Raw genomic sequence first — 22,146 nt, forward strand, 5'->3', positions numbered from 1 at the left:
TCTGATCCTCTCTGTTTAAATTGCTATTGCAGTTCTGATAAACATTGCATCATTTTTTACACATTCCTGGTATTCCCAGGCTACACACTAACTGCATTTACATTCTTAACATCTCCTTTTTGTTATCTTGCAGCTGGTCAGGAAACAGAGCAATAAAAATACATTTGCATGTTTAAATCTAGCAATGTAACTCTTGTTTAAAACAATAGAAATAATTTCTTCATCTAGACTGACTGGAGCCGACTTTAGATCAAAGAGTCACAACATTTTTGTAACATATTTACAAATGATATAATTATCTGTATAATTCTATCTGGCTAGGCTGGCACCCTTCACACTTCTCTACTAGTCCTCACACTGGCTAGTATTTTATGCCAAAATATTGTCATCAACAGACCTTTATAAGAACTGAAATATTTCTTCAAACCTTTAAGCATATTTAGTGCTGAAGGAGTTAATCCTGTAGCCATCTCACTAAGAATGTCATCTATCACAGCAAGTAGACCTGGCTAATGTTTGACAATTGGACGCAGAGCTTGAATTCTTTTGCTCCATCTTGTTTCTGACACACTCTTAAGAGATAATAGTATGCGTTTTCTAATTACCTCCCAGCATGCAGGACTATGAGCCAAAAAAGTGTACAAACTCTTTATATTTCAGAAAAATGTTATAACATCTGGATTGATTTTTACAGCATTCATTCCTACACAATTTAATGAATGTGCACCACAGGGGGAGAATTCTGCAAATTCTTTCTTTTCTAGGATGTGGGTTTGAATGCCGATTACTTTACCATGCATATTGGCACCATTATCGTACCCTAGTGAATGGCAATCTTGAAGAGGTATACTGTGTTTTGCAAGAGTAACAAGTATTTCTTCAGATATTTTTTGTCCAGTGTTCCCAGTAAAATTTATGAATTCGATGAAACATTCATTTACTTCAAATTCATTTAAATCTTTGTTTTGAAATACATATCTGAAAATCAGGACATTTTGTTCATTGTGCAAGATTTCTGGTGTTGCATTAACAATTATGCCATAAAAAAATTGAGTCCCTTCTTTGGTCCAGAATGTTGTTAAAAACTTGGTCTGCACAAAGGCCTATAAACTCATTTTGCGAATACCATGACAAATAATGGACAGATCCTTTCATATTTCTTCCTTCTTCTATTTGATTTTGTTGAACTTTAGCAAGGTGTTGTCATGTTACTTCATCATATTTTGCAATTAGTTCCAAAATCCCTAAAAAATGTCCATTGTGGACATTTCCAATTGTTGTGTTCTCTCCTTGAAATGCTAAACCTCTAGATGGCAAAAAAAGTGTTACATCTAAAATTCATTGTAGAGTAGCTTTCCACTTGGTTGTCTCAGATTGAATTTGGAGTTGGAGGGCTTTATCGATTCCATGTCCTTTTAATGAATCCAAAAGACATTTCCAAGCTACATATTGTTTCCTATGTTCAGCACTATTTTCATGAGATGGCAAAATGTCATATAACTTTTTCCAAGGTTTATTTTTATGTGAAAATCCTTCTTGAGCTAAACAGCTTACATTTTTGTTAAGTGGATCGCAGAAAAGTCAACATGGTAGGCAGTAAAGACTTTCTTTTGATGCACTCCATTTTAGCCATTCTTGTGGAAAATGTTCACTTGTTCTATTATCTTTCATTTTTTTTATATAAAAGAAACTCTTGAAATTCTCTACCATTAACATCCTTTGGCAATTTCTTATATATCTTTTAGAATTCTTGAAAGGTGGTGAGTTGTACTATTTCTTGTCACAGGTCATTTGAAATTACTTGAGGCCATGTACCAGGATCATCGTATTTTACATCAGGATTTTTGAAATGATGTGTAACTGAAGTATCGACTGTATCATGTTCTTTCACCGTTAGTTCTTGAGCTTTCTCATTTTCTTGTTCTATGACAGTTGCAACAGTGGCAGTCACTTCCTCTTCGACTGATTTTTGAATTTCTGAATTCTCATAATCGCTATCTTCATGATTAGTCTTCTTCTTCTTTCGTCTGATCCCATTAGGGGTCACCACAGTGGATCATCTGTTTCCATTTCTTCCTGTCCTCTGCATCTTGCTCTGTCACACCAACCACCTGCATGTCCTCTCTCACCACATCAATATACCTTATCTTAGGCCTTCCTCTTTTCATGTTACCTGGCAGCTTCATCCTTAGCATCTTTTACCCAATATACTCTGCATCCTTCCTCAGCACATTTCCAAACCAATGTAATCTTGCCTCTCTGGCTTTGTCTCTAAACTTTCCAATCTTGGCACACCCTCTAATATACTTATTCCTAATCCTATCCACCCTCATCACACCCAGTGCAAATCTTAACATCTTTAACTCTGCCACATCCAGCTCTGATTCCTGCCTTTTTGTCAATGCCACTGTCTCCAACCCATATAACATAGCTGGTCTCACTACCCTCTTGTAGACCTTCCCTTTCACTCGTACTGGTACTTGTCTGTCACAAATCACTCCTGACACTCTTCTCCATTCACTCCATCCTGCCTGTACTCTCTTCTACACCTCTCTTCCACACTCACCATTACTCTGAACTGTTGATCCAAAGTATTTAAACTCATCCACCTTCACCACCTCTACTCCCTGCATCCTCACCATTCCTCTATCCTCCCTCTCATTCACACACATATTTTCTGTCTTAGTTCTGTTGACCTTCATTCCTCTTCTCTCTAGAGCATATCTCCACCTCTCCAGGGTCTCCTCCACCTGTTCCCTACTCTCACTACAGATCACAATGTCATCTGCAAACATCATAGTCCACGGGGCCTCCTGTCTGATCTCATCTGTCAACCTGTCCATCCCCATTGCAAATAAGAAAGGGCTCAGAACTGATCCTTGATGTAATCCTACCTCCACCTTAAACGCATCCGTCACTCCCATTGCAGACTTCACCACTGTCACACTACCCTCGTACATATCCTGTACCACTCTTACATACTTCTCTGACACTCCTGACTTCCTCATACAATACCACAACTCCTCTCTAGGCACCCTGTTATATGCTTTCTCTAAATCCACAAAGACATAATGCAACTCCTTCTGACCTTCTCTGTACTTTTCCATCAACACTCTCAGAGCAAACATTGTGTCTGTAGTGCTCTTTCCTGACATGAAACCATACTGCTGATCACTAATCATCACCTCCTTTCTTAACCTAGCTTCCACTACTCTTTTCCATAACTTCATGCTGTGACTGATCAGTTTAATCCCTCTGTAGTTACTACAGCTCTGCACATCACCCTTATTCTTAAAAAATGGTACCAAAACACTTTTTCACCAGGCATCCTCTCACTTTCCAAGATTTCATTAAACAATCTAGTTAAAAACTCCACTGCCATTTCACCTAAACACCTCCATGCTTCCACAGGTATGTCATCTGGACCAGCAGCCTTTCCATTCTTCATCCTCTTCATAGCTGTCCTTACTTCCTCCTTGCTAATCCACTGCACTTCATGATTCACTATCCACACATCATCCAACCTTCTCTTGCTCTCATTCTCTTCATTCATCAACCCCTCAAAGTACTCCTTTCATCTGCTCAGCGCACTCTCCTCACTTGTGAGTACCTTTCCCTCATCCTTTATCACCCTTACCTGCTGCACATCTTTACTAGCTCAGGCCCTTCATCTTACCAATCTGTACAGGTCCTTTTCTCCCTCCTTTGTGTCCAACCTTTCATACAACTCTTCATACGCCTTATCCTTATCCTTTGCCACCTCTCTCTTTGCCATGCACCTCATCTCCTTATACTCCTGTCTACTTTCTTCATCTCTCTGATAATCCCACTTCTTCTTCACCACCCTCTTTCTCTGTATACTCTCCTGTACTTCCTCAATCCACCACTAGGTCTCCTTCTCCTCCTTCCTCTTTCCAGATGTCACACCAAGTACCTTTCTAGCCATCTCCCTTACTAGCACTGCTGTAGTTAGTATCTCTTCATTGCCACCTCAAAGTTACCCTTTTTCAATTTCCACCATTTGATCCTTGGTGCTGCCCTCACACTCCTCCTCCGCTTCTTGATCACCAATGTCATCCTACAAACCACCATCCTATGCTGCCTAACTACACTTTCCCCTGCCACCATTTTACAGTCTCCAATCTCCTTCAGACTGGCTCTTCTACATAAGATGCATTTTCCTCCACTCTAGTATGCCACCCTATGCTCCTCCCTCTTGTTAAAATATGTATTCACCACAACCATGCCCATCCTTTTCACAAAATCCACTACCATCTGACCTTCTGCATTCCTTTTTAACACCATACCTACCCACCACTTCTTCATCCCCTCTGTTCCCTTCACCAAAATGCCCATTGACATCTGCTCCAATCACCACTCTCTCACCCTTGGGTACAGTCATTACCACTTCATCCAACTCCCTCCAAAATGTTTCTTTCTCATCCATCGCACACCCAATTTGTGGAGCATATTCACTAACAACATTCATCATTACACCATCAATTTCCAGCTTCATAAACATCAGTCTATCAGACACACTTTTCACCTCCAAAACACTCTTAGCAAACTGTTCCTTCAGGATAACCCCTATGCCATTTCTCCTCCCATCCACACCATGATAAAACAATTTGAACCCACCTCCAATACACCTAGCCTTGATCCCCTTCCGTCTGGTCTCTTGCACACACAATATACCAACATTCCTTCTGTCCATCATATCAGCTAGCTCTCTCCCTATACCAGTCATACTGCCAACATTCAAATTTCCAGCCCTCACTACCACAGTCTTAGCCTTTACCTGCCTTCAGGCATACCTTTCCCCTCTTCTCCTCCTTTGGCCAACAGTAGCCCAATTTCTGCCAGCACCCTGTTGGCCAACAGTACTGGTGGCGGTCATTGTTATCCAGGGCCTCAACCGATCTGGTATGCATATCTGTACTATTGTCTGCATGAATGATTTGGCAAAATTTTACGCCGGATGCACTTCCTGACACAACTCTTCCCATTTATCCAGGCTTGGGACTGGCCAAAGAAATGCACTGGCTTGTGCATCCCCAGTGGCTGGGTTACTATCTTCATGATTAGTACTATGCGCTAAATTATTTTCGTCACCATATTTAAAGAATGTTGTTATTAAATGATGACTGCATGATGCTTTTGCTTCTTTTTCATATTTAAGTTTTCTTTTCTGACTTTTTGTTTATAATTTGAAGCAGACATGGCTTTACTTTTACTTATTATTGTTAATTTCTATAAAAAAATAAAAGTCAAAAATATCTATATAACTTTTTCAAAATTAACATGTCCGTAAAGAACAGGACGGGTGCAAAGCAAAAATATTTACTTATGATTACGAACATACCACTGAAAAACAGCAGGGATGTTCCAATGGACAAGGAAACTCATACAAAACTGGATTAGCATACAAATTTATTACCACTTTCGTCATAAAATGACTTCTTCAAAAACAAAACTTACAGAAAACACAAAACAATTGCCCCTTAAATACCCCAATTTTGGTGCCAAAAATCAGTCAATTAATGATGCTATACATCTCAATAAAAGCACATAGGAAAAAAACTATCAAACATCAATAAAAAAACCTATATTAAATATAAGAACTGTACATATAAAAATACATATGTAAAATTCAATGTTTCATTACTTTCAAGGCCCTATATTTTAAAAAAACATTTTATATTGATCAACTCATTTAAACCTGGTTTATTATCAGCGTCTAAGGTTATTTGCTGATAACTTTCTTTCTGTTCTAAAAAAATTTTGACATCACCCACTCTCAAATCTCTATTGCCTTTTTCCAATACAGAGAACAAATTTTTTTTATATTTATTACACTCCAAAATATGTTTAAATAGAGCGCTATTACTATTCTTTGTTTTAATATTGTAAAGATGTTCTCTTATATGACAACCCCTTCTGTTTTACAGTTTGCATACCCTGGCACTTTAAAAATATGAGCTATATGATTTAAGGCTATATATGGACCCTCCATAATGTATCTGCAATATTTACAAGTTCCACATTTATACATGCCCTTCTTATAAGTGTTAATTGTGTTAAAAACTCTTGTAGACTTATCATTTTCTAATAATTTTTTGATAGTTACTTGATTACTATAAACAAAATTAGGTTTCATTCCTACAACCTTGATTATATCACTATTACCTTCTAAATTTTTTCAATTTCTTTGTACTATGCCCTTAATGACTTGACTACAAAATCCAAAGTAACTCTGGGTTTATTTTTGACCATCTTATTATTTAGTATCAATGGAAATCTTAAAATAGGTGGATATAAAGACATCCTTTTACCAAAAATCTCTTTCTGTAACAAATTTAAAAATTCTCCATCATAGCCCCTGTCTAAAAACATGTTAGTAATAATCTTAAATTCTTTTAACAACTCGGTGTCATCAGTGGTCATCCGACTTGCACGAATATATTGTCCCTTAGAAATATTCTTTTTGATGAAGGGGGGTGATTACTTTTGTTATGCAAATAACCATTTGTAAAGGTTTCTTTCCTATGAATTCTACTATGAAACAATTTCATTTCCAAATCCCATCTTAATGTTACGTCCAAAAAAATTACAACATACCCACTTGTTCCAATGGTGAATTTCAAATATCCTGACATAAAATTCATATCAGCAACAATTTCTTTAATAGTGGAATTCGTCCCTTCTAAAATAAAAAACAAATCATCTACAAATCTAACATAAAAAAGGACTTTATACTTGATGGCCAATTCTGCCAAAACAGTGGACTCCCAATCAGCCAAAACTATATTGGCATAAGAAGGTGCTGCTGGGGAACCCATTGTTGCTCCCCCCCCTTAATTGCTTATAATAGGTGCGGTTAAATAAAAATAAATTGTTGCTTAAAACAACCTCTATCAAATTACATAAAAAAATAACGTCAGCATTATTCATTTTGGTTTGCTGTGTCAAAAAACTTCTAACGGCCTCTACACCCTCTATATGAGGGATACATGTAAACAGTGAAACAACATCCACAGTAAAAACAATATGTTTAGTCATATCAAAGGCAAAATCTGATAAAAAGTCCCTTAACTTTGCCAAAAAATCCCATGAATCCTTAATATAGGAAGATAAGGTTTGTACAAATGGATTCAACACATAATCCACTACTAAGGCCATGCCTTCAGTAATAGAATGAGGTGATGAAACAGTAGGTCTAAAAGGTGGTTACCTAAGGTTCTTATGAACCTTAGGGATACCAGATAAACAACTTACCTTGGGTTGTTCTACAATACAAAATTTATACATTTCAAAATCGATATCACCATTCATTAAGGCATCATATAAAAAATGCTGGATGTATTGCTAACTATGTGTGATTTCAACCATATTCACCTTCTCATATTCAGCAGTGTTATTCAAAAGTCTCAACATACTATTTTGATACTGTTCATAGGTTCATAGGTTCATAGGTTCATACTAGGCTATCTGCCCTGGGGCATTTATAAGCCTAGCCCAATTCTGTATGGCTTACGCCACCCCTTGATTTGAGTATACTGTGCCCTTTTTAAGGTTCAGTTTACTGTGCCTCTGGCTAATAGTGACACGGGAGTAATCCCTGGGACAAACCTATGATCCCCCATCCACTTATCGAGATTCTTCTTGAAGAGATTCAGTGAGGTGCTCTGCCTCACATGAACTGGAATTCTATTCCAGAGCGAAGGGAGCCTCTGGGTTATGAACCTGTCCCTCCAGCAAGTTCTATTTATTTCTGTGCTGAGGTTCAAGTCCCTCGAGTGTGTGGCTCTAAGGGATTTAGATTTACTGAGGTGGAGCATGTCCATTAATTCTGGATTTGACATAGCTTTGTTTGTCAGGCATAGATTGCCTCGAAGTAACCGGTATGCAACTGAGTAGAGCTGGAGTTTTTTTAACCGAGCAGCATATGGCATCTGTTTGAGACCCTTGATCCTCTTGGTGAGATACTTTTGGTGTCTTTCTAATTGCTGCAGGTGTCGGGTAAGGTACATCCCAAAAGGGGCATTGTATTCTATGATGGGCCTGATGAGGGATGAATAAAGGGGCACGATTACCTCTCTTGATCTAGATGTGAAACCCTTCTTGATGAGGTGGGCTATGTATAAGGTCTTTCTAACCACTTTGGCAATGTGGTTTTCAAAGGAGAGATTGCTATCAACTTGGGTCCCCAGGTCCCTAATAACTTTCTCTGTACTTAATGGGTTTCCGCCTATGTGGTAATTTGTGGGCACATTGTTTTTGCCAAAGGGTATGACTATACATTTTTTGGCATTTAGCTTTAAACCATGGCGCTGGCACCAGTTATCTGTCTCTGTGAGACCTTTTTGAAGGATGTTTGTGTCAGCTGGAGAGTTGATTATGGTGCCCAGTTTGCAGTCGTCTGCGAACTTGGTGAGCTATAGTCCTCCCATGTTTGCCTGTACCTCGGAAAAGTATATACCGAACAAGAGTGGTCCCAGGACAGAACCCTGTGGGACGCCACTTGTGACCAATTTCGAGTCTGACATGGCTCCAGCAACTCTCACTCTGTGGGTTCTGTCTTTGAGCCAGTTTGCAACTCATCTTGTGACATAGGGGGTTATATTTAAGCTGGATAGCTTATCTATGATGCCCGAGTGGGGTATTGTGTCAAATGCCTTTGCAATGTCCAGATAGGCTGTGTGGACTACCTTCCCTTCATCTATGGCTTTGGTGACTGTTTCAAAGAAGTCAACCAGGTTCAAAAGGCAGGATCTGCCCTTGACACAGCCAAACTGGGTAGGATCTAGTGTCTGTAGGTCCCCAATGTCTTTGTTTATGAGCTCCATGATGATCCTCTGCATAGCCTTGCAGACTAAGCTAGTCAGGCTTATGGGGCGATAGTTTCCAGGGTCCATAGAGGCTCCACCTTTGTGGAGTGGGACCACTGTTGCTGTACGCCATTCTGTGGGCACATATCCTGTAGTGAGGCTGAGATTGTATAGCTGTTTTATTTGAGGGATTAGTTCCTCTTGTAGTTCATGTAGGACACAACCTGGGATGCCATCTGGTCCCATGGAAGCAGTGTTTTTTGCTTTGGAGAGGGCAGCCTTCACCTGAGAATCTGAGATGTTTGGGAGGCAGCCCTCTGCCAGGATAGATACTTGCTCTTTTGGGGGGGGGGGGGGTTTGCACTGTACCTGTCTGCCAGGATATTGGCGATGTCTGTGGGTTCAGTGTATTTTTTGTCGTTTAGAATCAACTCAGAACAAGTCTGGGAGTTGCATCCCAGGTTTCTAACATAACTGAAAAAAGCCTTATGATTGTCTTTGGTGTCCTGTGCAATATTTCTCTCGAAGCTGGCCTTGGAGGATTTTATGAGGGATCGTAAGTTTTTGCTAGTACTGATCAGAGATGCCTTCCCTATTAGGGATTTTGCTCTATCATGTAGTAGCTTCCTCCTTCTGTTGTACAGTTTATTTATGGCAGGGGTCCACCAGACTGGTTCTTGGTTGAAAATAACAATGTTTCCCCCTTTATCACTTTTCATGAACCGTAAATTGCCTAAGCTTTCTAACTGTTTTAAGGTATCCAGCCCTTCATTAGAAATGTTACTGGCCCATCTTGTCTTCTTTTTCAGACAATCCTTTAACTCTTGTATACAAAATTTTTCGAAAACTTTAATAGTGGAATTTAAAACCAGAGTATAACAGGAAGGTTTAATTAATCTTTTAACCCCCGTATTATCATCATTAAATATATATTCTAAATTCAAACGTCTAGTGAACATTTTTAAATTCACTACAGTTCTTCTATAATCAGCCCTTCGGCTAGGTACAAAGTTAAAGCCGTACTTTAAAACAGACAATTGTTCATCAGATAGGGTAGTATCAGATAAGTTAATGGTACTGAAATTGTCCCCACAGTACCTTACATTTCATCCACTGATGAACTGGAGTTTAACTGTGCTCGTGTCCTTGTCTTATCTTCGGCCCTTTGCCGTCTTTCTTGGACACTAAAAAATCTTTAGATTTTGCTTGAGGGTTGCCAGGAATTTCTCCACAATCAACAGCATTGTCCACCAAAATATTAGTTTGATTAACATTATGTTCATCCTTATTATTTTTAGAAGGCATACTACCTTTACTCTCTGTAAAAAGCTTAGTTACCAAAGATTGTTGTTTATATTGATGGAAGTTGTTCTGTCCGACACGTCTCTTCTTAAAAAAAACATTTCCTCTTTGTTGATTACTCGAAGTGGCATTACAAATTTTTTTATTTTCCATATTGCTAATACCATTTGTATCCACAGAATTTGGAACAAAGGACTCAAAGGCCCTATGTTCTTCATAAGCTGTGACATCTTGTAATAGTTTAGTATGTTTGCGAGCCACCACATCACTCTCATGCTGTTCTAAATCTTTAAAGATCTGCTCATAAAAACCTTGATAAGCACTGTCAGCTGAAACATTACATATTGCCTCATCCTCTTTAATTATTTCCTTTTTTAAAGAGGACATTTTGTTATTATTATGTGATATCAACATTTTTAGCAGATGAAGACCTGCGTTGTTAAAAAAAGTTGTCAGTTCAACGAAAAAAGGATCAGTAGAATCTACCCCATTAGGACAATTAAAAAAGTGAAGCCCCTTCGGAAATATAGACAACTATATACATCTTTCAAAGTACTTGTTTTCCAGATCTAAGGAGTGATATTTTTTCAGCAGTCTACAAAGTTTATCGCACTTGTTACGATAATCGTCTATTTTAACTTTGGTAATTCTATAGTCTGCCCTGGTAAATGGATCACAACTTTTATCCAGGACTGAACAAATATTGTTGAATTGTTTACACTCACCAGGGAAAGAAGTAGAATTACCTTTCTTCCCTTCTTTGCCATCTCTTTTTATGAAGTTCCCGGCTTCTATCACAGTCACCCTCTCATCTTTGGAACTCAACGTAACTTCATCCTGTCTGCCACTTCTGGTCAGCAACAAATGTAAACTTTTTTGTATGTCGTTCATTGAAGTCACCAAAACCTGCAATAAAGAGGCATCATTGGTGGAAGGTGTAGAATGAATGGTAACATCCAACAAAGGATCCGGATTCACTGCCTTGGCTATCGGAACCACATAACCAAACCAAAGAACAAAAACTATGAACGTGGAAAAAACTGCAGCCAAAGAACCTCTGAAAAACAGTAGGGATGCTCCAATGGACAAGGAAACTCATACAAAACTGGATTAGCTTACAAATTTATTACCACTTTTGTCATAAAATGACTTCTTCAAAAACAAAACTTACAAAAAACGCAAAACAATTGCCCCTTAAATACCCTAATTTTGGTGCCAAAAATCAATTAAACAATTAATGATCCTATACATCTCAGTAAAAATACATAGGAAAAAAACTATCAAACATCAATAAGCAAACCTATATTAAATATAAGAATTGTACATATAAAAATCTTCTTCTTCTGGCTTTTTCCTGGTTAGGGGTTGCCACAGTGGATCACCTGTCTGCTCATGATTGGCAGTGGAGTTTTACAGTGTTGAGTTGTCAGCCCAGTGCCCAACCTTCCACAGAAGGCACACACACACATGCACTCACACCTATGGCCAATTTAGAGTGTCAAATCCACCTGCAGCATATCTTTGGGATGTGGGAGGAAACCGGAGCACCCGGAGAAAACCCACGCGACCACAGGGAGGACATGCAGACTCCACACATAAGACACCCCAGCTGAGGATCAAACCAGAGAACCTCTTGCTGTGAGGCGACAATTCTAACCACTGCACCACTGTGGCCACCCCGATTGTACATATAAAAATACATATGTAAAATTCAACGTTTCATTACTTTCAAGGCCCTATATTTTAAAAAACATTTTATATTGATCAACTCATTTAAACCTGGTTTATTATCCGCATCTAAGGTTATTTGCCAATAACTTTCTTTCTGTTCTAAAAAATGTTTGAACACACCTCTCAACCTGAAAACATCAAAGATCTGGACAAATGCCCAAAAAAAAAATAGGTACAAATCTGCACACTAATTAACATAAAAGCTGCATACCTAATTATGTAACCAATCCATTCTAATAGTATTGTGGGAAACCAACTTTCAAATGCAAACTGATGAACAGACAACCAAAATATGGCCCCAGAGTCCCCCTGCAGCCATTCCAATGTCCCATTACTTGGCTATTTCACTCCATTTACCATAAACACTGGAATGTGCATGATACTTTACTTCTACAATGATTATTCGGATTTTATTTAAAACTTATTTTATATTTTATAGTATAAACACTAATAGACATTTGCTAAACAAAGCAATACAGTCTCAGAATGAAAATAGACTAACTATTAAAACTTCTCTGTCCTTGAAATTCACATTCATTGAAACCCAGACACTAATGCACAAATAAAATAGCTGCTGCCATAACCACTCTGCTTACTGAGTGTACCATTTGAATTAGAAAGCTGCAGAAACTGCTGCCAATAATGAACCACACACACACTGTGTGAGATGCATGCTTAAATAATATATTAGCTGCTCTGGCATACCTCTCAACTGTACAGATTTTGCAGACTGTCCAGATTTCTGCCTAATATTTTTGGTCCATTTTTCATAAAATTGTGGTTTTATACAAATCATTGGTAAATCACTGAAGAATTAAGTCAGAAAATAATGTCAGACATTTGAGTTTCAGTCTTCATATCCTTCAGAAAATTAATATTAAAGCACATCCTGTTGCTCTATCTACTTTCTAAGTTTGTAAGTACAATATTCAAAAATTACCCCATCTTTGAGCCTTTGCCCCCCCTCCCCATTATTTATGGCTTTGTCCCCTCCCCATTATTTATGGCTTTGTCCAGATTTCTTACTCTAAGAGGTTGAGAGGTATGGTGGTGTCATAACCACTCTGCTTACCGAGTGTAACATTTGAATTAGAAAGCTGCAGCTTCACACACACACACACACACACACGCACACGCACACGCACACGCACACACACACACACACACACACACACACACACACACACACACACACACACACACACACACACACACACACACACACACACTAATGCTTAAATAAAATAGCTGCTGCCATAACCCACCAGTGCACAGCCACAGACAACCATATCTTGCACAAGAATCTACACATCCAAAGACCAGAAATTCAAAGCATGGCTATTTATTTTTTCACACCAACAGTTACAAAAGAAGATTCATGAGTTCTGCAACACGTCTTCAAAATAAGTAATCCATTATCCTGACGTAAGCGAGTAATAGTTATTACTCAAAGTAGCTGTTATTCATATACTTTTAACAGTAGGGTACTCGGGTTAAAAAAAAGTTATTTGTTTTGACACAAAAATAACTGATAAACTCCCAAAAAAAGAATAACATGAAAATGCAGTTCAGTTAAATCAAACTTCCAGTGTGAAGATAACATATGTTATCATATATATATATATATATATATATATATATATATATATATATATATCCTATTGGCCATTAGAATAAAACAGTAGAAAGGAAGACAAAGATAAAAAAGTCATATTGCTTCATCAACATAAATACAAACAAGTGCCTAATTTCAGTGGAGGCACAATTCAGTGATTTATTCCTACTATGAAATAAATGATACTCTCTAGTACTGACTACATTGAGGTGTGTACATTTTTTTTTCTTACCTGTTAAATCCAATAATGTGCTTCACAGTGCTATCAGCTGCTCAGTGCTTAGGCATCGGACTCGTCTGTCCTATCCCTCCCTCTCTCTTTAGACCCTATTTCATTCTCTACTCTGTTGCAGGCTTGCAAAGTAAACTCAACCCCGAGCAGTCCTGAGACTAATTCCGATTGGCTGGCAAGCTGCTCACAAAGCCAACATCACTCTGCATGCCTCTGTGCGATGATGTCAGTTTGAAAAAAAAAAAAGCCGGGAAAAAATTAAAAAAAAAGCCAGGAAATTTGGAAATTAAGGGGTGCCACTCAGGAATCGTGGCACCCTATTATTTGGACCTCAATCTCATTTGAATTATTTTTTCTTTGTAGTCTGTTTTGTGTACCATGTTATGTTATGTGTTGTGAAATGAGAAACCTGTTAGAAACATAATCATTATAAGCTTTTACAGATACTTGGAGGGTATTCAAAGTCTTACATCTGGACTTTATCATTCCTTGTACTTATTGTCATTGTATTAGTATGCTTCTCAGAATTAATGCTTTAGGAAGACTGAGGTATACAGCATTTTTTTATCATATCTGATTTAAAGGAACTGTGGCATTAGGTCCTTTACTCTGATACCAGTACTGAGGCACCTGTAGATGTGCTGTGTGAACCTACTTCACAAAACATCTTACAATATCAGAGAATATAAAACAGGGGACTGCATTTGAGAAAAGCCATACTGAGACACTATGATCTGTTATTCAGTGACGCATAGTATATTTCAGAACATACAAGCAATGTATGAAACAGTATAAATGCATTAAGTAATGCAGAAACCTGGGGAAACCAGTTAGTATAAAGAGAAAAAGGCTGCACTGTGATAACTGCTATAGTAAGATATTTTGTAACCTCTGGTAACACTATCAGCTCATCAGCAGACCACATTAATGCTGGTTTAATGAGTTTACCATTTTAATTCATCAGTTAATAAACACTGTAACCCAATTATATGTTTCTGTCTGCAGAACAGCACACTGTCATTAATAAAACTGAAGCCATTAATGTGTATTGAATTTTGCAAAATGTGCACAGCACTCCTCACATAGAGGAATAAAGATCTGCCTGTGACTCTGGCAAACTGAGTTTGATTAGTGACTTGAGCACCTGCTTGAGCTGGCCAGGTGAAATTAGCCTTGCCTCTTCTGGAGGGGAGACAGATGGGAGTATGCAGGAAACACAACAGTTCACAAGCCCTGGTGATGACATCAGTGCTGTAACAAAGACAGCTGTTATAGACGTAGGTGAGCAAGAGGGACACACCACTCCCTCTCCTCAATCCTCAAACTGGTAAAAAACAATACATTCAGTATGGTTAAGAGGTCTGCTTATGAATCAGCACAATTCCAGTTAAAATCAAATCTTTTTTGTATAGAACATACAAAGTAGACAACATGAACATAAACATTAGATATTGCTCAACCATGTTGTTGTTTTTTTTTTTTTTGTGTGTGTGTAAAACATGCAGCCATATGATGCAAAGGGTAAAAGTATATCACATGCTCATATAATACCAATGCAGGCTACAAAAATCCCTGAGCACTCAACTGGCTCGTGCCACGCACTCTGCCGCATTGATAGTAATAATAATTAAATTGTGAATTTTGAAAAGAGTTCTACAATTGAAAAAATATGGATATGGGTCCTTTTTGAAGTTCACAATTCAATTGTTGTATGAATTAAAATATAAATTTCCAATGGTCCAGAAATTTCAAAAAGAGGTTTTAAATATTTTTATCTTTTGACCGATCACACCAGGGCCCCCTTATCCTGGGCTCCCAGGCTACGGCCCTGTCAGCCTCCCCTTGTGGGGGCCATGTGTGGAGTTGAATGTATGTGTTAAAGTTCTAATGAGGGTAATAATGCATATGTACATTCTCCTTTTCTGCAATCTGTTGTCACATAGGAACTTTATGAAGTAGGAGTTCATGTGTTGTTTATTTCGATAATACCAGGTCTGTAGATTTTTCTTGCTTATTTGTCTCACTAGGTCAGCAGTATATTTTCAAGTATTTATACTGAATAGGAGAAATTTGGCCAGAGCACCGGGAAACTTCACCTACTCTTTAGAAGAATAGAAGTCTGGAGCTGCTAGGTGGCATCAGCAGTCTACTACTGCACTTCCAGGAATTACAAAATAGAGAGGAGTACAGCAGAGATGGAGAGATGAGCAGGAGAAAACTTACTGAAGAAAGGAGAAGGAGATGGAATAACTACTAGAGAGTTAGTAAATTGTGAACTGGAGGCACAAGCACTGGCAGATGTGATGAATCAGGAAGAAAGAAAGGAAGGAGAGTGACACTGAGAAGTTGAAAACACAAGCAACAGATGGTGAAGGGAAAATACTGGAGGTATTTTTTATAGTGGAGTAGCCAGCTTTCAAGGTTTTCCTCTACAACAGTGTTTTTTTTTTTTTTTTGTCACAGGAAAGAAAACATTACACAGATGCAACAAAGCAAAGAAGAAGAATAGAAGAAGGAACAACAAATGTGAACAGGTACAGAGAAGACAACCAGTGATAAGAATAAACAATAGAAATGATGGCAGTGTAAACCAGGTATGACATTAAGGAAAGTATTATTTGGCCACTAAGGTTTAACAATAAAGACATAAGAGCATTAATTCATTTGGGAGCTGAAAATATGTGTTAGAGCTTTACTAACTGTATACATTTATGACAGACTGAAAAAAGAAATACTGTAACAACATCAAAAGATTATCTATTTCAAAGCTTGGGACTACCACTAACAAATAAAATAAATATGCAATTTAAGATTTAAGATATGGATAAGAATTAATTACAACTGTTTTGTAGTAAATTGCATGAAGTTAAAAAATACATAATGAAATAATGGACTGGAGGCTAAGAAGTGTGGATAACAATGGAAGTTAAAGATGTGAAAATTCAACTTATTTCAAATACAACTGTGCATTATAAGAGAGGATTTTGTAAGTACTGGCACTAATTCAAAGCATGTTATTTCTGTGGATATGAAAATCATTTAGAACAAGACTGTAACAGGCAAACAAATAAACAAATACAAGCATAACCAATGTGGGGAGAGGGGACATAGAGTGAAAAAAATAATAAACAAAGCATTTTTGTAGAAAATGTAAAGAATTTGGACACTTCTGGTTTTATTGCCTATATTAAAAAAGAAAGAGTAAATGAATAAGAAAGCACAGAAAAAAGACAGTAGAAAATATTATTACAGAAAATGCTGAAAGAGAAATTGGTAATGGGTAAGGCAATTGAATAATGCTTAAACAATGAATAGGCTGCTAGAGAAGAAACAATGGTTTAAAGCAAGATTATAAATATACAGGGAGACAACAAATTTACAATTTTAGAACGTAAGAAGAGGGAGAAATGGAGACAAGAGAAGAACAAGATAGTGAAAATAAGTAATTGGAAGACTTAAGAGATGGAAAAGAAAAGTAAGATCTGGAAGTAAAATACTTAGACAAAATAAAAAGGATGATAATGCAATTTTAGCATTAAATATGAATAGCATTACAGAGGATATAAGAGGTTGGATGGCGATGGAATGGTGTAAAAATTAAAAATAGATTTTTTTTTTTGCTTGCAACATACCATATGAAACAAAAATGAAAAAGGGAAAAGAATACAGACAGTATGGGGGTGGGGAGGAGGGCTAAACTGTTTTGCCAGTAGGAAATGTGGCATACTCTGGAATAAGAATTAAAAATGAAGAATTAAGAATTTTAGATTTAACAATAGTAGTACCAAGAAGGATAGTGATATGTGATATGAGAATGAGATAAATGTATAAGAATAATACTGGTTTATGAGTATACTAATATGACAGACAGAAAAGAGTTGTTTGAAGAAATTCAAAAAATTGTTTTTGTGAATATGTCAATATTGATTGTAGGATATTTTACCTATAATGTGAGGACAGAAAAGGGGAACATAACACAGGATATTAAGATGTTAAATTAATAAAATATGGAAAATTAAAAACTGGACATATAAAAGAGGCATTTCTAAGGATGCCATTGATTATATAGTTTAAAGACACGAAAGAAACAACAGGGGGAAGCAGATGGCAGATATTTCTAGTATAAGCTAGAATACGGGAAGAGATGCGATAAAGGAGGGAGACAGATGAAGAGATCAACTGTAGAGTTAAAAAAGTAAGAAGAAATAAAAATAGAGAATGAAGTGCTATACAAAGATCATATGACAAAGGACCATTTTATAAAAATAGATAGGATAGTGAGTAATATATAAGGAGTAATATAAAATATTTAGGAGTAGAAAGAAGCATAGAAAAGAAATTAGATTAAATATATGTAATTAGAAGAAAGAGAACAAAGAAAATGACAAATAAAGGAAACAGAAAACAGATGTGTGAAAAGAACAGAGAAAAAAAGTAAAAATGCTGTTACATAGGCTAATATTTTTTTCTGAATGAAAAGAAAGCGGAGGGTCTGCTTATTTAGGAAAAGAAGTAAAAATGAGAGAAGGAAGGATAGATGACATCTTAAATAGCAAAGGAGACATAAAATGCAAGCAAGAAGATATTATGGAAGTGGTAGAAATTTTTGTGGAAAAAATGTATGAAAAGATTAAATGGATGGCCTAAAAGGATAGAAAATGAGAAAAAACTGAAAAAAGTTAGTAAAGTAGGATAGTTTTAACATTCGATGATGTGGTGTGGTATATTGACATTTTACCCATGATTGGTGTAGTTTAATCATGAGGGCAAAGCCTGAGTGATTAAATAAAGCCAACTGTGGATAAATTTCAATATGCCACAACCACAGAGTTCATTATTGCTATTATATAATGACATTATTTAAGAAAAATAAATCTTACTTTTCTGAAATAATGGGCAGGATTCACTTGCTTCCATGTAAGAGTTATAACCTTACACAGAGGCTGCAGTTAAACGGAGTATGTCAGCGTGCTTTGCATATTCATGAGAGCATGCTGAATCACACCTAAGGCTAACACGGTCCATGTAAGACAGTAGGGGCGGTCCAGAGGTCGAGCCCTGTAAGCGGACACGCCCCCAGAAGAGTAAAAGTGCCCAAAGTAAACACCCACAGAGTCCATGGAAATGTGAATAAACACAACACAACACATGCCCCCACAGACTGTGAACATAAATATATAAATGAACATCTTATATATTTTTTTTAAATCATAAAGATGTTTGCCCGTGAGTGTGCCACAGTTAGCAGTCAGTGGAAAGCATATAAGAACTACATATGCAAAGAAAGCCAAGAAGCAATAGCGAAGGGTAGAGATGTTGGCTGAAGAGCAGGCAATCATGGTTCGAGCCCCACAACGCCATTTTTATTTTTAGCAAAATAAGCACTAAACAAGTCCCTGACAACATGTACACATATAAAATCACATTTTATGTAAAATGTAATGAAATAGTCCATTTATTTTGAAGAAATGTGAGGTAACAAAACAATAAAAAATGTCAGATGTGCCTATAGCTGAGCCACAGATTAAAAGGGTGAGTGCATCTGCCCGTAGGTGAGCAGTGGTTAACCTGGTGCAAAATGAGTGCCCGTAGCTGAGCAGTGGTTTAACAGGCATATTGAGTGCCCGTGAGGGTGAGCAGTGGTTAACACAATGAAACTGTGTGACCCTAGCTGAGCTGAGCGTGATATGCCTGCTGACAGCCAAATGAAGCGTAAACCAGTGTTACCCATTTGCGCGGAGCTGAGCACTGCACAAACAAGCTAACCGACGGACAACGTTGAGCAAGCTGTAACAAAACTGCCTTTACACAGACACACCCCTAGCCTGTCTAGACAGTCATAAAATCTAAAGAGCAGTGGCTAGGTTTGAACCCAGGATACTATGCACCATAGGCAAGGTACTGAACCACTAAGCCATGACAGATATACTCAGAAATGCAGTAATAGCAAATATATAGGAATGAATAGAAAGTGGAACATGACAAAGCAGGTTTTGGGAAGTGGATACAATTCCAAAATGGCCAATCACAGATAAGTGCAGGAAAAACGGCATATATAAGCCCCATAGGTGGGAATACACAGCATAAACGACAGAACTGGCTTGCAGCCAGAATGTCAGGTGTAGGTGAGGGTAGTTGCTTTCGAGTAAAACATGCAGCCATATGATGCAAAGGGTAAAAGTATATCACATGCTCATATAATACCAATGCAGGCTACAAAAATCCCTGAGCACTCAACTGGCTCGTGCCACGCACTCTGCCGCATTGATAGTAATAATAATTAAATTGTGAATTTTGAAAAGAGTTCTACAATTGAAAAAATATGGATATGGGTCCTTTTTGAAGTTCACAATTCAATTGTTGTATGAATTAAAATATAAATTTCCAATGGTCCAGAAATTTCAAAAAGAGGTTTTAAATATTTTTATCTTTTGACCGATCACACCAGGGCCCCCTTATCCTGGGCTCCCAGGCTACGGCCCTGTCAGCCTCTGTGGGCCATGTGTGAGTTGAATGTATGTGTTAAAGTTCTAATGAGGGTAATAATGCATATGTACATTCTCCTTTTCTGCAATCTGTTGTCACATAGGAACTTTATGAAGTAGGAGTTCATGTGTTTATTTATTCGATAATACCAGGTCTGTAGATTTTTCTTGCTTATTTGTCTCACTAGGTCAGCAGTATATTTTCAAGTATTTATACTGAATAGGAGAATTTGGCCAGAGCACCGGAAACTTCACCTACTCTTTAGAAGAATAGAAGTCTGAGCTGCTAGGTGGCATCAGCAGTCTACTACTGCACTTCCAGGAATTACAAAATAGAGAGGAGTACAGCAGAGATGGAGAGATGAGCAGGAGAAAACTTACTGAAGAAAGGAGAAGGAGATGGAATAACTACTAGAGAGTTAGTAAATTGTGAACTGGAGGCACAAGCACTGGCAGATGTGATGAATCAGGAAGAAAGAAAGGAAGGAGAGTGACACTTGAGAAGTTGAAAACACAAGCAACAGATGGTGAAGGGAAAATACTGGAGGTATTTTTATAGTGGAGTAGCCAGCTTTCAAGGTTTTCCTCTACAACAGTGTTTTTTTTGTCACAGGAAAGAAAACATTACAGATGCAACAAAGCAAAGAAGAAGAATAGAAGAAGGAACAACAAATGTGAACAGGTACAGAGAAGACAACCAGTGATAAGAATAAACAATAGAAATGATGGCAGTGTAAACCAGGTATGACATTAAGGAAAGTATTATTTGGCCACCAAGGTTTAACAATAAAGACATAAGAGCATTAATTCATTTGGGAGCTGAAAATATGTGTTAGAGCTTTACTAACTGTATACATTTATGACAGACTGAAAAAAGAAATACTGTAACAACATCAAAAGATTATCTATTTCAAAGCTTGGGACTACCACTAACAAATAAAATAAATATGCAATTTAAGATTTAAGATATGGATAAGAATTAATTACAACTGTTTTGTAGTAAATTGCATGAAGTTAAAAAATACATAATGAAATAATGGACTGGAGGCTAAGAAGTGTGGATAACAATGGAAGTTAAAGATGTGAAATTCAACTTATTTCAAATACAACTGTGCATTATAAGAGAGGATTTTGTAAGTACTGGCACTAATTCAAAGCATGTTATTTCTGTGGATATGAAAATCATTTAGAACAAGACTGTAACAGGCAAACAAATAAACAAATACAAGCATAACCAATGTGGGGAGAGGGACATAGAGTGAAAAAATAATAAACAAAGCATTTTGTACAAAATGTAAAGAATATGGCCACTTCTGGTTTTATTGCCTATATTAAAAAAGAAAGAGTAAATGAATAAGAAAGCACAGAAAAAAGACAGTAGAAAATATTATTACAGAAAATGCTGAAAGAGAAATTGGTAATGGGTAAGGCAATTGAATAATGCTTAAACAATGAATAGGCTGCTAGAGAAGAAACAATGGTTTAAAGCAAGATTATAAATATACAGGAGACAAATAAATTTACGATTTTAGAAAGTGAAGAGGAGGGAGAAATGGAGACAAGAGAAGAACAAGATACTGAAAATAAGTAATTGGAAGACTTAAGAGATGGAAAAGAAAAGTAAGATCTGGAAGTAAAATACTTAGACAAATAAAAAGGATGATAATGCAATTTTAGCATTAAATATGAATAGCATTACAGAGGATATAAGAGGTTGGATGGCGATGGAATGGTGTAAAAATTAAAAATAGATTTTTTCTTTGCTTGCAACATACCATATGAAACAAAAATGAAAAAGGGAAAAGAATACAGACAGTATGGGGGTGGGGAGGAGGGCTAAACTGTTTTGCCAGTAGGAAATGTGGCATACTCTGGAATAAGAATTAAAAATGAAGAATTAAGAATTTTAGATTTAACAATAGTAGTACCAAGAAGGATAGTGATATGTGATAT

This window comes from Protopterus annectens, chromosome 3.part0 (assembly GCF_019279795.1).
Source record: "Protopterus annectens isolate FY-2018-M chromosome 3.part0, PAN1.0, whole genome shotgun sequence".
NCBI classification, from domain to species: Eukaryota; Metazoa; Chordata; order Ceratodontiformes; family Protopteridae; genus Protopterus; species Protopterus annectens.